Source organism: Bos grunniens, chromosome 7 (genome assembly GCF_055505025.1).
Source record: "Bos grunniens cultivar Pamir isolate PY7600 chromosome 7, Bosgru_T2T1.0, whole genome shotgun sequence".
NCBI classification, from domain to species: Eukaryota; Metazoa; Chordata; class Mammalia; order Artiodactyla; family Bovidae; genus Bos; species Bos grunniens.
In genome coordinates this window covers 52,261,165-52,272,207 of record NC_141171.1, presented here as the reverse complement: position 1 = coordinate 52,272,207, position 11,043 = coordinate 52,261,165, and the positions used below count along the sequence as shown (strand labels likewise).

The 11,043-nt window shown below is 43.7% G+C and overlaps 1 pseudogene across 1 annotated transcript; it reads left to right on the top strand.

Annotated features, from left to right (window-relative positions):
• Window positions 1-4,119: 4,119 nt before the first annotated feature.
• Window positions 4,120-8,517, top strand: LOC147369543 (small ribosomal subunit protein uS2B pseudogene; annotated as a pseudogene). Its single transcript, XR_015167539.1, has one exon. The product of XR_015167539.1 is annotated as a small ribosomal subunit protein uS2B pseudogene (transcript).
• The last annotated feature ends 2,526 nt before the right edge of the window (window positions 8,518-11,043 follow it).

Sequence of the window (11,043 nt, the reverse complement as noted above, 5' to 3'; positions counted from 1 at the left end):
AGTCGGACACAACTGAGTGACTGAACTGAACTGAAGTGAACTGATGCCCTTCATGGGCTTCCCTGGTGGCCAGTCGGTAAGGAATCTGCCTGCAATGCAGGAGACCCAGGTTTGACCCCTGGATCAGGAAGATCCCTTGGAGAAGGGAATGGCAACCCACTCTAGTATTCTTGCCTGGAGAATTCCATGGACAAAGGAGCCTGGTGGGTTACAGTCCATGAGGTTGCAAACAGTTGGACACAACTGAGTGACTAACACACGTACGCATGACCTTTATGTGTCCTAGCTTTGGCCAGTTAAACAAATCCCACTAACCATAAAGGCCTTCCTAAGAAAGCCAGGGATCTTCCTGCTTAAGTTTTTGTTATGATCTTTTTACCTAGCCCAAGGCTTCAAGTCAGGCACAACACAACTCTAGCTAGTAAGTTGAAGCTGACACAATGCCTTTTAGGGCTGAGGCAGTGTCAGGGTACACATGTCAAAATTACAATTCCAGAGGTTACATGTAGTACCTCTGGAGACAGAGTTTACATTGTTAGGGCACCCCAAGCAGAACATATATCAGCTAGGTAGTACCGGTTGACAGCCTCCAAGATGGCCTCCAACCATGGTACCTCCTACTCTGGGATTCTCAGTTCAGTCCAATAATTCAGTTCAGTTTTTGGTTTCAAAGGGGCTTCCCAAGGCAGTCATTTCCAAACAGATTTGCTTGGACACTATATCAGTTTATCCACCTCATGTGTGTGGACAGCATCTGGAAGTGTTCTGCATCGAAAGTGCAGGAGCTGGAGCCATTCTCTGCTGCTTCATAGTCGGCACTGTCAGGTGTGATTGAGGGCTCAGCAGTCCAGCTGAATTATATGTGTTCACAGCAGCTTGGTAGGCAGCATGGGGAGTTTTCCTTCAAGAAGAGAGGGAAGCTTCCAGGAACAGTTCTGAAAAACAAAAACCATTAATGTACTCCCCACTCTCTGTGCCTCTCCAGAATGTGTTTTCTTCATTGTCAAAAAATCAAGTGTATCCCATTTAGCAACTATAACTTTTTATTTTTTAGTTATCCCCTACTCCAACCCAGAGCTCTTGTTTGGAAAGGCTGTGTGCAAGAGACAAAAGCAGTTTCACAGAAAAGATTTTTGATGTAATTTAACCACAAAGTCATATCATGTTAAGGAGTTGGTCATGAAGATATTCTGAATTTTCAAAGGTTTTCAAAATGATTTATAGAGATCAATCTATTTCTGAGGATAGTTGTATTTAACAGTCAAATTGCCTTAATAAGATGTGTCTACTAGGAAAAAGGTGAGGGAAATAAAGTTCACACTATTAGTTCATTGATGCAGATTGCAACCAAACTAGAAATCTGAATACAGCAAATCAATAGCAGTGCAACATATCACATTAGGGTCCAGAGTCTGATCTGTCTGGAGTGGGTGGAGGGGTCATAGTCACTGTAATGTGCCTTCCCCCAACTTGGCAGCTTTCCACAGTACTCACAAGTTAGAAATGCAACCAGTCTCTGTATGTATCTATCAGAAATATAGAGACAGTCAGCGCCTCAATTGCAAATAGCCCTATCAGAAAATAAGCCCTTTCCTGTGGGCATCTGTAAGTGGCCCAGATTGTCCAGCCAGCATCCATGTTTGCACTGTTTGCTGCTGCTGCTGCTAAGTCGCTTCAGTCGTGTCCGACTCTGTGCGACCCCATAGACGGCAGCCCACCAGGCTCCCCCGTCCCCGGGATTCTCCAGGCAAGAACACTAGAGTGGGTTGCCATTGCACTGTTTAGGGCTCCACAAATGGGTTTCCTAAACCTACACAATCACAGAATCTATGTTCCCTTTATTTATTAAAAAAAATTTATTTGACTGTGCCGGGTCTTAGTTGTAGCACGGGGAATCTTCGATCTTTGTCGTGGCTTGCCGGGTCTTTAGTTGCAGTATGTGAACTCTTAGTTGTGACATGTGGGATCTAGTTCCCTGACCAGGGATCGAACCAGGGCTCCCTGCATTGGGAGCTCAGAGTCTTAGCCACTGGACCACCAGGGAAATTTCTGTGTTCCCTTTATTGAGCCTATGGCTGCTTTCAATTTGGCACAGCTCATGCTCTAACTGAAATGGCCCTTAGAAGATAGTATCAGATTTTCACTTAGAGTCAGACCTAGGTGATTTGGATCTGTGAATTCATAATTCCAAGAAAGCCAGTGGTAAGGGACAGTGGAAATACTCCCCAAATCCAAGTTCCCAGATAACAGCCAAAGGCCAGCCTTGCAAGCAGGGCTTTCTAAGGATTTGCTGCATTAGCTCTTTTCTGCACAGGGTTCTTCCAGCTGATAAGTATATCTATCCCAATTATACACTCAGGGACCTGGGAAATAATCACATGGTAATGATAATCACATGGTCTGTGGATGCTTTGGCTCCACTTTGAGGTGGATTTGGGCCTACATTTCATTCATCTCTTGATCTCTATAAGCCTTCATTATAGCTGAAGGACCATTGTAGTGTTTTAGGTCACCTCTTTCAGAGACTGCTCAGGAACTATATTTCACCTCCTTTGAGAATTCTGAACAGTCCACTTGCCCAAGTGCAGTTACCTAGGCAAATAGCTGCAGGTCTCTGTAGGAAAGGATAGAAGTAACACTTGAGCTTCCCTGGTAGCTCATCAGTAAAGAAGGAGCCTGCCAATGCAAGAGACCCAGCTTCAATCTCTGGGTCAGGAAGATGCTCTGGAGAAGGAAATGGCAACTCATCCCAGTATGCCTGGGAAATCCCATGGACAGAGGAGCCTGGTGGTCTTCAGTTCACTGGGGTTGCCAAAGAGTCAGACACGACTTAGCAACCAAACAACAACAGAAGGAACACTTAGAGTCTTTAGTTGTAGTGGCATTGCCCTTCTTTAAGGAGTGTTATCTTCTCCTTCTAACAGGCTCTGATATTGACCTGATATGTCTAAAAACAGGGTGAGGAACTACAGTGTTCCATTGTAATAGCTGTACATGCATGCCTGCTAAGTCGATTCAGTCGTGTCTGACTCTTTGCGATCCCATGGACCGTAGCCCGTCAGGCTCCTCTGTCCATGAGATTCTCCAGGCAAGAATACTGGAGTGGGTTGCCGTGCTCTCCTCCAGGGGATCTTCCTGATCCAGGGATCCAACTCTTGTCTCTTAAGTCTCCTGCATTGGCAGGCAGGTTCTTTACCACTAGTGCCACCTGGAAAGCTGCAGTAGCTGTACACCAACTCTCAAATATATTTATAAAACAAGACAAGCTACATTTTATTTTCTCGTCTTTCTTGCTCCCAGAAACACATTGATTTATTAGGCATAGCCACAATCCCTATGTGTAAAAACACCTTGATTGCCATGATGGTCTTGCTGATACCACAGTAGTTAAATCTGCTTTGCCACTAATAGTTATGTGGAGCTATTTGGCCTCTGTTATTCTGAAATCTCATTATCCTTACTCATGCCAGAGAGCTCAGTTCTTTGCTAGCATCAGTACCACAAACCCTTGTCTATAAGGGATAGCTACCCACTGAGCTTCACAAAGATGTCAATATTTTTCTCATTAGAAGCCTCACTCCTGGGCCATCTTAGAGAACATAATTTTGGGGTTCTCAGGTTTTATACAGTCAATCTATTCTAACATTCTCACCTCTTTGAGCCTTCTTATATTCTCTTCCATACTATGTCCGAGGATATTTCATATCTACTACATTTATTAGCTATTCATTCTGTCTAATCTTCAAAGAACCATTGATCTTTCTGGCCAAAGTATTAGGATCTGGTTCAAGTATCCTTGCCAGAAGCTTAAATCCCAAGTCATGGACAAGTTCTCCATGTCATTTAATTCTGTCATATCCAGCTTTGTATTATGTGCCCTAGTCAAATACTCTCAAAATCCACTCTCTCATGTTTCCCTGGATCCTCTTGTACATTTGGTCAGGTCTTGAAATTGCTTCTGTGAAAGTGATCTCCTCTAGAATGAAAGTGTGCTTTTCCATAGGTCATAGCCTAAGGAATGTGGGTTAGAAGGAGAGATGTTGACTTTTTCACACTACTAAGACAGGGATCCATATGGCGTTTTGGATTCCCACTATAATGCAAAGGGAAACTTTCACAATGTCTGCTGTCCGTGATGTCCTGCAAATGGAGGAGGGTGGTGTCCTCAAATTCCTTGCAGCGGGAACCCACTTAGGTGGCACCAACCTTGACTTCCAAATGGAACAGTACACCTACAGAAGGAACAGTTATGGTGTCTACATCATAAATCTGAAGAGAACTTGGGAGAAGCTTCTGTTGGCAGCTTGTGCCATTGTTGCCTTGGAAAACCCAGCTGATGTCAGTGTCACATCCTCCAGGAATACTAGCCACTGAGCTGTGCTGAAGTTTGTTGCTGCCACTGGAGCTATTCCTATTATAGCCCACTTTAGTCCTGGAACTTTCACTAACCAGATCCAGGCAGCCTTCTGGGAGCCAAGATTTCTGTTAGTTACTGATCCCAGGGCTGACCACCAGCCTCTCACAGATGTCTCCTACATTAACCTGCCTACCATTGCTCTGTGTAACACAGACTCTCCTCTGTGTTATGCGGACATTGCCATCCTGCAAGAGGAGAATGGGCGGCAGAGGATGAAATGGTTGGATGGCATCATTGACTCAATGGACATGAGTTTGAGCGAACTCTGGAAGATATGGAGGGAAAGGGAAGCCTGGTGTGCTGTCCTCCATGGTATTGCAAAGAGTTGGGCATGACTGAATGAACAACAACAACAACAAGGGAGCTTGCTCAGTGGGCCTGATGTGGTGGTGGTTGCAGACCTGGGAAGTTCTGTGCATGTGTAGCATCATCCCCTGGGAACACCCATGGGAGGTCATGCCTGATTTCTGCTTCTACAGAGGTCCTGAAGAGTTTGAAAAGGAAGAATAGGTGGCAGCTGAGAAGGCTGTGATCAAGGAGGAATTTCAGAGTGAATGGACTGCTCGGTTCACTCACCAGTTCATTTGCTCACTGAGTTCACTGCTACTCAAACTGGGGGCTGAACTGGTCCAAAGGCATGCAGGAACTCAGTTCAGTGGTTCCCCACTGAAGACTGGAGTGCTCAGCCTGCCACTGCACACTGGTCTGTAGCTCCCACATGTCAAGCTGCTGAATGGGTAGAAGCAACCACTGAGTGGTCTTAAGTTGTTCTTCCACAAACTTTTTAAAAAGTAATTTTATTTATTCATTTATTAATTTTGGCTGTGCTTGGTCTTTGTTGCTGTGTGGGCTTTTCCTTTAGCTGCAGGGAGCAGGCACTAATCTCTAGTTGCAATGCTTGGGCTTCTCATTGCAGTGGCTTCACTTGTGGAACACAGGCTCTAGGGAATTCGGGCTTCAGGAGTTGTGGTTCCAGGGCTCTAGAGCACAAGCTCAATAGTTGTGGCTCATGGGCTTAGTTGCTTCACAGCATGTGGGATATTCCCAGACCAGGGATGGAACCCGCGTCTCCTGCATTGGGCAGGTGTATTTTTTACCGTTGAGCCACTGGGGAAGCCCCCACAAACTCTTAAAATGGAAACAGGCTGACAGAAAATAAACAGTTTCTTTAAAAAAAAAAAAAGGAGAGATGTTAAGAACGAGTGTCATTTTGTAAAGCACCTGCCTTGTAAATTTGTTGTATGGTTTCCAGGAAAGGGGATACTGCTTTCCTCTGGCAAGTAGTTTAAAAGTCTTATGTTGGCCAGAGGATTTAGAAGAGTCAAGGGCTTTAAGATTTTAGGTTCATTTACCACCAAATATTGGTACAGTTGGAGAAAGGGCTATTTGATATCTTCTGGGTAGATCTATGCCTGGCATACAGTAAGCATATGTGTTTTTTTGAAGTAAAAAGCCACATAATTGACCTTCTTTTCAATTTCAGTACTAAAATTCACAACTGCAGTGTTGAACATTAGTGAGCATTCATTTGAGGCACATATATCTACATATTCTGTGTCCCATTCTGAGACAGTTTCATAAACATGTCTCTCATCCAGTGTGACATTGTGATTTTTTAAAAATAATTTTCATTTATTTATTCTGTTTTTGGTTGCACTGGATCTTTGTTGCTACAATGGCTTTTCTCTAATTGTGGCACGCGGGGGCTACCTTTCCTTGCAGTACCCAGGCTGCTCACTGCAGTGGCTTTTCTTGTCCTGGAGCACGGTTCTAGGCACTCAGGCTTCAGTAGTTGCAGCACTTGGGCTCAGTAGTTGTGGTGCATGGGCTTAGTTGCTCCACCAGAACAGGGATATTCTGGGACCAGGGATCGAACCCGAGTAACTTACATTGGCAGGCAGATTCTTACCATTGAACCACCGGGAAAGCTGGACATTGTGGTTGATAATAGGAAATACATATTTGGTCTTTCTTCTTGGTTTCTGATACAGCCCCTTACACCCTTGAAATTTCCTAAGAGAGCAATAAAGGTGTCTTTTGTTATGTCAGTGAGGTGTCTTTTTTTTGTTATTCAGTCACTGAGTTCTGTCCCTTGTCTGACTCTTTGCGACCCTATTGACTGCAGCACACCAACCTTCCCTGTCCTTCACCATCTCCAGGAGTTTGCTCATGTCCATTGAGTTGGTGATGCCATCTAACTGTCTCATTCTCTGTCACCCACTTCTCCTCCTACCTTCAGTCCTTCTCAGCATCAGGGTCTTTTCCAGTGAGTCAGCTCTTTGGATCAGGTGGCCAAATTACTGGAGCTTCAGCTTCAGCATCAGTCCTTCCAATGAATATTCAGGGTTCATTTCTTTTAGGATTGACTGGTTTGCTTTCCTTGCTGTCCAAGGGACTCTCAAAAGTCTTTTCCAGCACCACAGTTCAAAGGCATCAGTTCTTCAGTGCTCAGCCTTTTTTACTGTCCAGCTCTCACATCCGTACATGACTACTGGAAAAACCATAGCTTTGACTAGACGGACATTTGTTGGCAAAGTAATGTCTCTGCTTTTTAATATGCTGTCTAGGTTTGTCATTGCTTTTCTTCCAAAGAGCAAGCGTCTTTTAATTTCATGGCTGCAGTCACCATCTGCAGTGATTTTGGAGCCCAAGAAAATAAAGTCTGTCACTGTTTCCATTGTTTCCCCATCTTTTTGCTATGAAATGATGGGACTGGATGCCATGATCTTGGTATTTTGAATGTTGAGTTTTAAGCCAGCTTTTTTCACTTTCCTCTTTCACCTTCATCAAGAGGCTCTTTAATTCCTCTTTGCTTTCTGCCATAAGGGTGGTGTCATATGCATGGCTGAGGTTAATATTTCTCCCGGCAATCTTGATTCCAGCTTGTGCTTCATCCAGCCTAGCATTTCGCATGATGTATTCTGCATATAAGTTATATAAGCAGGGTGACAAAATAGAGCCTGGATCACTCCTTTTCCAATTTGGAACCAGTCTGTTTTTCCACATCTGGTTCTAACTGTTGCTTCTTGACCTGCATACAGGTTTCGCAGGAGGCAGGTCAGATGGTCTGATATTCCCATCTCTTTAAGAGTTTTCCAGAGTTTGTTGTGATCCACATAGTCAAAGGCTTTGGCATAGTCAATGAAGCAGATGTTTTTCTGGAATTCTCTAACTTTTTCTATGATCCAGTGGATGTTGGCAATTTTATCTCTGATACCTCTGCCTTTTCTAAATCCAACTTGTACATCTGGAAGTTCTTGTTCATATACTGTTGAAGTCTACCTTGAAGGATTTTGAGCATTACTTTGCTAGTGTGTGAAATGATTGCAGTTGTGCAGTAGTATGAACGTTCTTTGACATTGCCGTTCTTTGGGATTGAAATGAAAACTGACCTTTTCCAGTCCTGCTGAGTTTTCCAAGTTTGCTGGCATACTGAGTGCTGCAGTTTAACAGCATCATTTTTTTAGGATTTGAAATAGCTCAGCTGGAATTCTGTCAGCTCCACTAACTTTGTAGTGATGCTTTCTAAGGCCCACTTCACACTCCAGGATGTCTGGCTCTAGGTGAGTAATCATACCATTGTGGTTATCTGGATCATGAAGATCTTTTTTATATAGTTCTTCTGTGTATTCTTGCCATCTCTTCTTAATATCTTTTGCTTCTGTTAGGTCCATACCGTTTCTGTCCTTTATTGTACCCATCTTTGCATGAAATGTTCCCTTGGTATCTCTAATTTTCTTGACAAGATCTCTAGTCCTTCCCATTCTATTGTTTCCCTCTATTTCTTTGCATTATTCACTCAAAAAGGTTTTGTTATCTCTCCTTGCTATTCTCTGGCATTCTGCATTCAGATGGGAATGTTTCCTTTTCTCCTTTGCCTTTCGTTTCTCATCTTTTCTCAGCTATTTGTAAGGTCTCCTCAAACAACCGTTTTGCCTTTTTGCATTTCTTTTTCTTGAGGATGGTTTTGATCACCACTTCCTGTACAATGTTATGAACCTCTGTCCATAGTTCTTCAGGCACTCTATCTATGAGATCTAATCCCTTGAATCTATTTGTCACTTCTACTGTATAATCATAAGGGATTTGACTAGGTCATACCTGAATGGCCTAGTGGTTTCCCTTGTCTGTACTGTGCTTAGTCACTCAGTCGTGTCTGACTTTGTGACCTCATGGATTGTAGCCTGCCAAGCTCCTCTGTCCATGGGGATTCTCCAGTCTAGAATACTGGAATCGTTTGCCATGCCCTCCTCCAGGGAATCTTCCCAACCTAAGGATCGAACCCAGGACTTCTGTATTGCAGGTGGATTCTTTACTGTCTGAGCCCCAGGGAAGCCCATGAATACTGGAGTGGGTAGCCTATTTATTCTCCAGGGGATCTTCCTAACCCAGGAATTGAACCAGAGTCTCTTGCATTGCAGGCATATTTTTTACCAGCTGAGCTACCAGGGAAGCCCAGTGGTTTTCCCTGTGTTCTTCAGTTTGAGTCTGAATTTTGCAATAAGGAGCTCATGATCTGAACCACAATCAGCACCCGGTCTTGTTTTTGCTGACTGTATATAGCTTCTCCATCTTCAGCTGCAAAGAATATAATAAATCTTATTTTGGTGTTGACCATCTGGTGATGTCCATATGTAGAGTCATCTTATATGTTGGAAGAGGGTTTTTCCTATGAGCACTGTGTTCTTTTGGCAAAACTTTTAACCAGCACCTATGGATTGGGTACTGGTTGCCAGGTAAATCAACCATGTGATTAGAGGGTAAGAACTCTCAATCTGTGGAATCTAATGCTGTTATCAGGGGAGTTAGTGTCAGAAACGACTTGATTTGTAGAATACCTAGCTGGTGTTGGAATATTGCTTGTTGGAGATGTGGAGAAAAACTCCGTCTTCCCACATTGAAATTGGGTGCTCAGAACACAAAACAGTTGGTGTCAATGAAGTGGGATTTGCTAGGTTAGCCCTGGCTCATGGAAACATGTGGTTTGGGAAGAGAAAGCATGAAGGGCAGAGGATGAAGACCCTTTGATTCCCAAGTCACTTGGTCACCCATGGTATGAGTGGCAGTTTGCTGTAGTCAGTCAGAAAGGTAAAAGTTACCAAAGGTATTTAGAGATGGATCCAAATCCTGAGAAGTGGAATCACTGGGTATATAAGGAAGTACATAATAACAAGAGGCATACTAGACATATAATTCCTTGGTTATTGTTATCTGTAATAGCAAACTAAAAGATAATGCTGGGTTAGACCTTGATGCTGGTCCAAACTCAGATTTCAGCAAGTTTGAGCTTGGACCACTAGCCTCAAAGCTGCCCCCAAGGTAAAAAATTGTTCAGGGACAATAGAATGTCCTCTAAGACCTCTAGTTACCAAGAAGATAGTAAACATGTTCTTGTTTAGTCACCCAGTCGTGTCTGACTCTTTGCAACTCCATGGACTGCAGCACACCAGGCTTCCCTGTCCCTCACCATCTCCAAAGTTTGCCCAAGTTCATGTCCTTTGCATTGGTCATGCCATTCAGCCATGTCATCCTCCTCTGCCCTCTTCTCCTTCTGACCTCAGTCTTCCCCAGCATCAGGGACTTTTCCAATGAGTTGGCTGTTCGCATCAGATGACCAAAATACTGGAGCTTCAGTTTCAGCTTCAGTCCTTCCAACGAGTATTCAGGGTTGATTTCCCTTAAGATTGACTGGTTTGATCTCCTTGCTATCTAAGGAACTTTCAGGAGTCTTCTCCAACACCACAGTTTGAAGCCATCAATTCTTTGGTGTTCTGCCTTCATGGATCACTGCACTGTCCTGGCAAAGGGGCTTGTGAAACTCAATGAAGTTACGAGCCATGCCGTGTAGGGTTATAATGGAGAATTCTGACAAAACATGATTCACTGGAGGAGGGAATGGCAAACTACCCCAGTATACTTGCCATGATAACCTTGTGAACTGTATCAAAGAACAAAAAGATATGACACTGAAAGATGAGTCCCCAAGTAAACATGGGGAAAAGGACTAAACCAAGAAGCTCCTGACACCAGGATTATAGTGTGAAGGAACTGTTTTATTCTGTAGACCATCAAGTTCCTGAAGAATCTTCACTGAAATAAATTGCGGAGTAACTAGTTTGGGGCTGTGTCTTTGGTTTTGAGTGCTGCAAAATGGGAGAGCATGTTTGTATTGAAACAGGGCCCACATATCACTATGGAACAATCACAGATGATTATATGTGATCCAGACACAGGAGGTTATTCCTGGGGGAATAGCCAGCCTGATGGACTAGATAAAAGCCACTCTAACGTCTGTTTATCCTGAGATGGGGATGGTTTGTCTCCCTCTGTGAATGCCAAATGGAAAACTTCACATGAGGCAGCTGATATGCTTCATATGCAAGCTGTGTGGGACTAGCCTTTTAATGAGTAGGATATACATCCACTGAATATGCCCATTACCCAGGTCATGGTAAATTCTGTGGTTAAAGGGACCCCTTCACATGGACATCCCCTATAATCCTATTTTTGTTCAGTCGGAAAGTGCATTACACATTCAGAGTTATTATGTCTTCATGGTGGTGGTGGTGGTGGTTGTTCTGTCACCAAGTCATGTCTAACTCTTTGCCACCCCATGAACTGCAGCA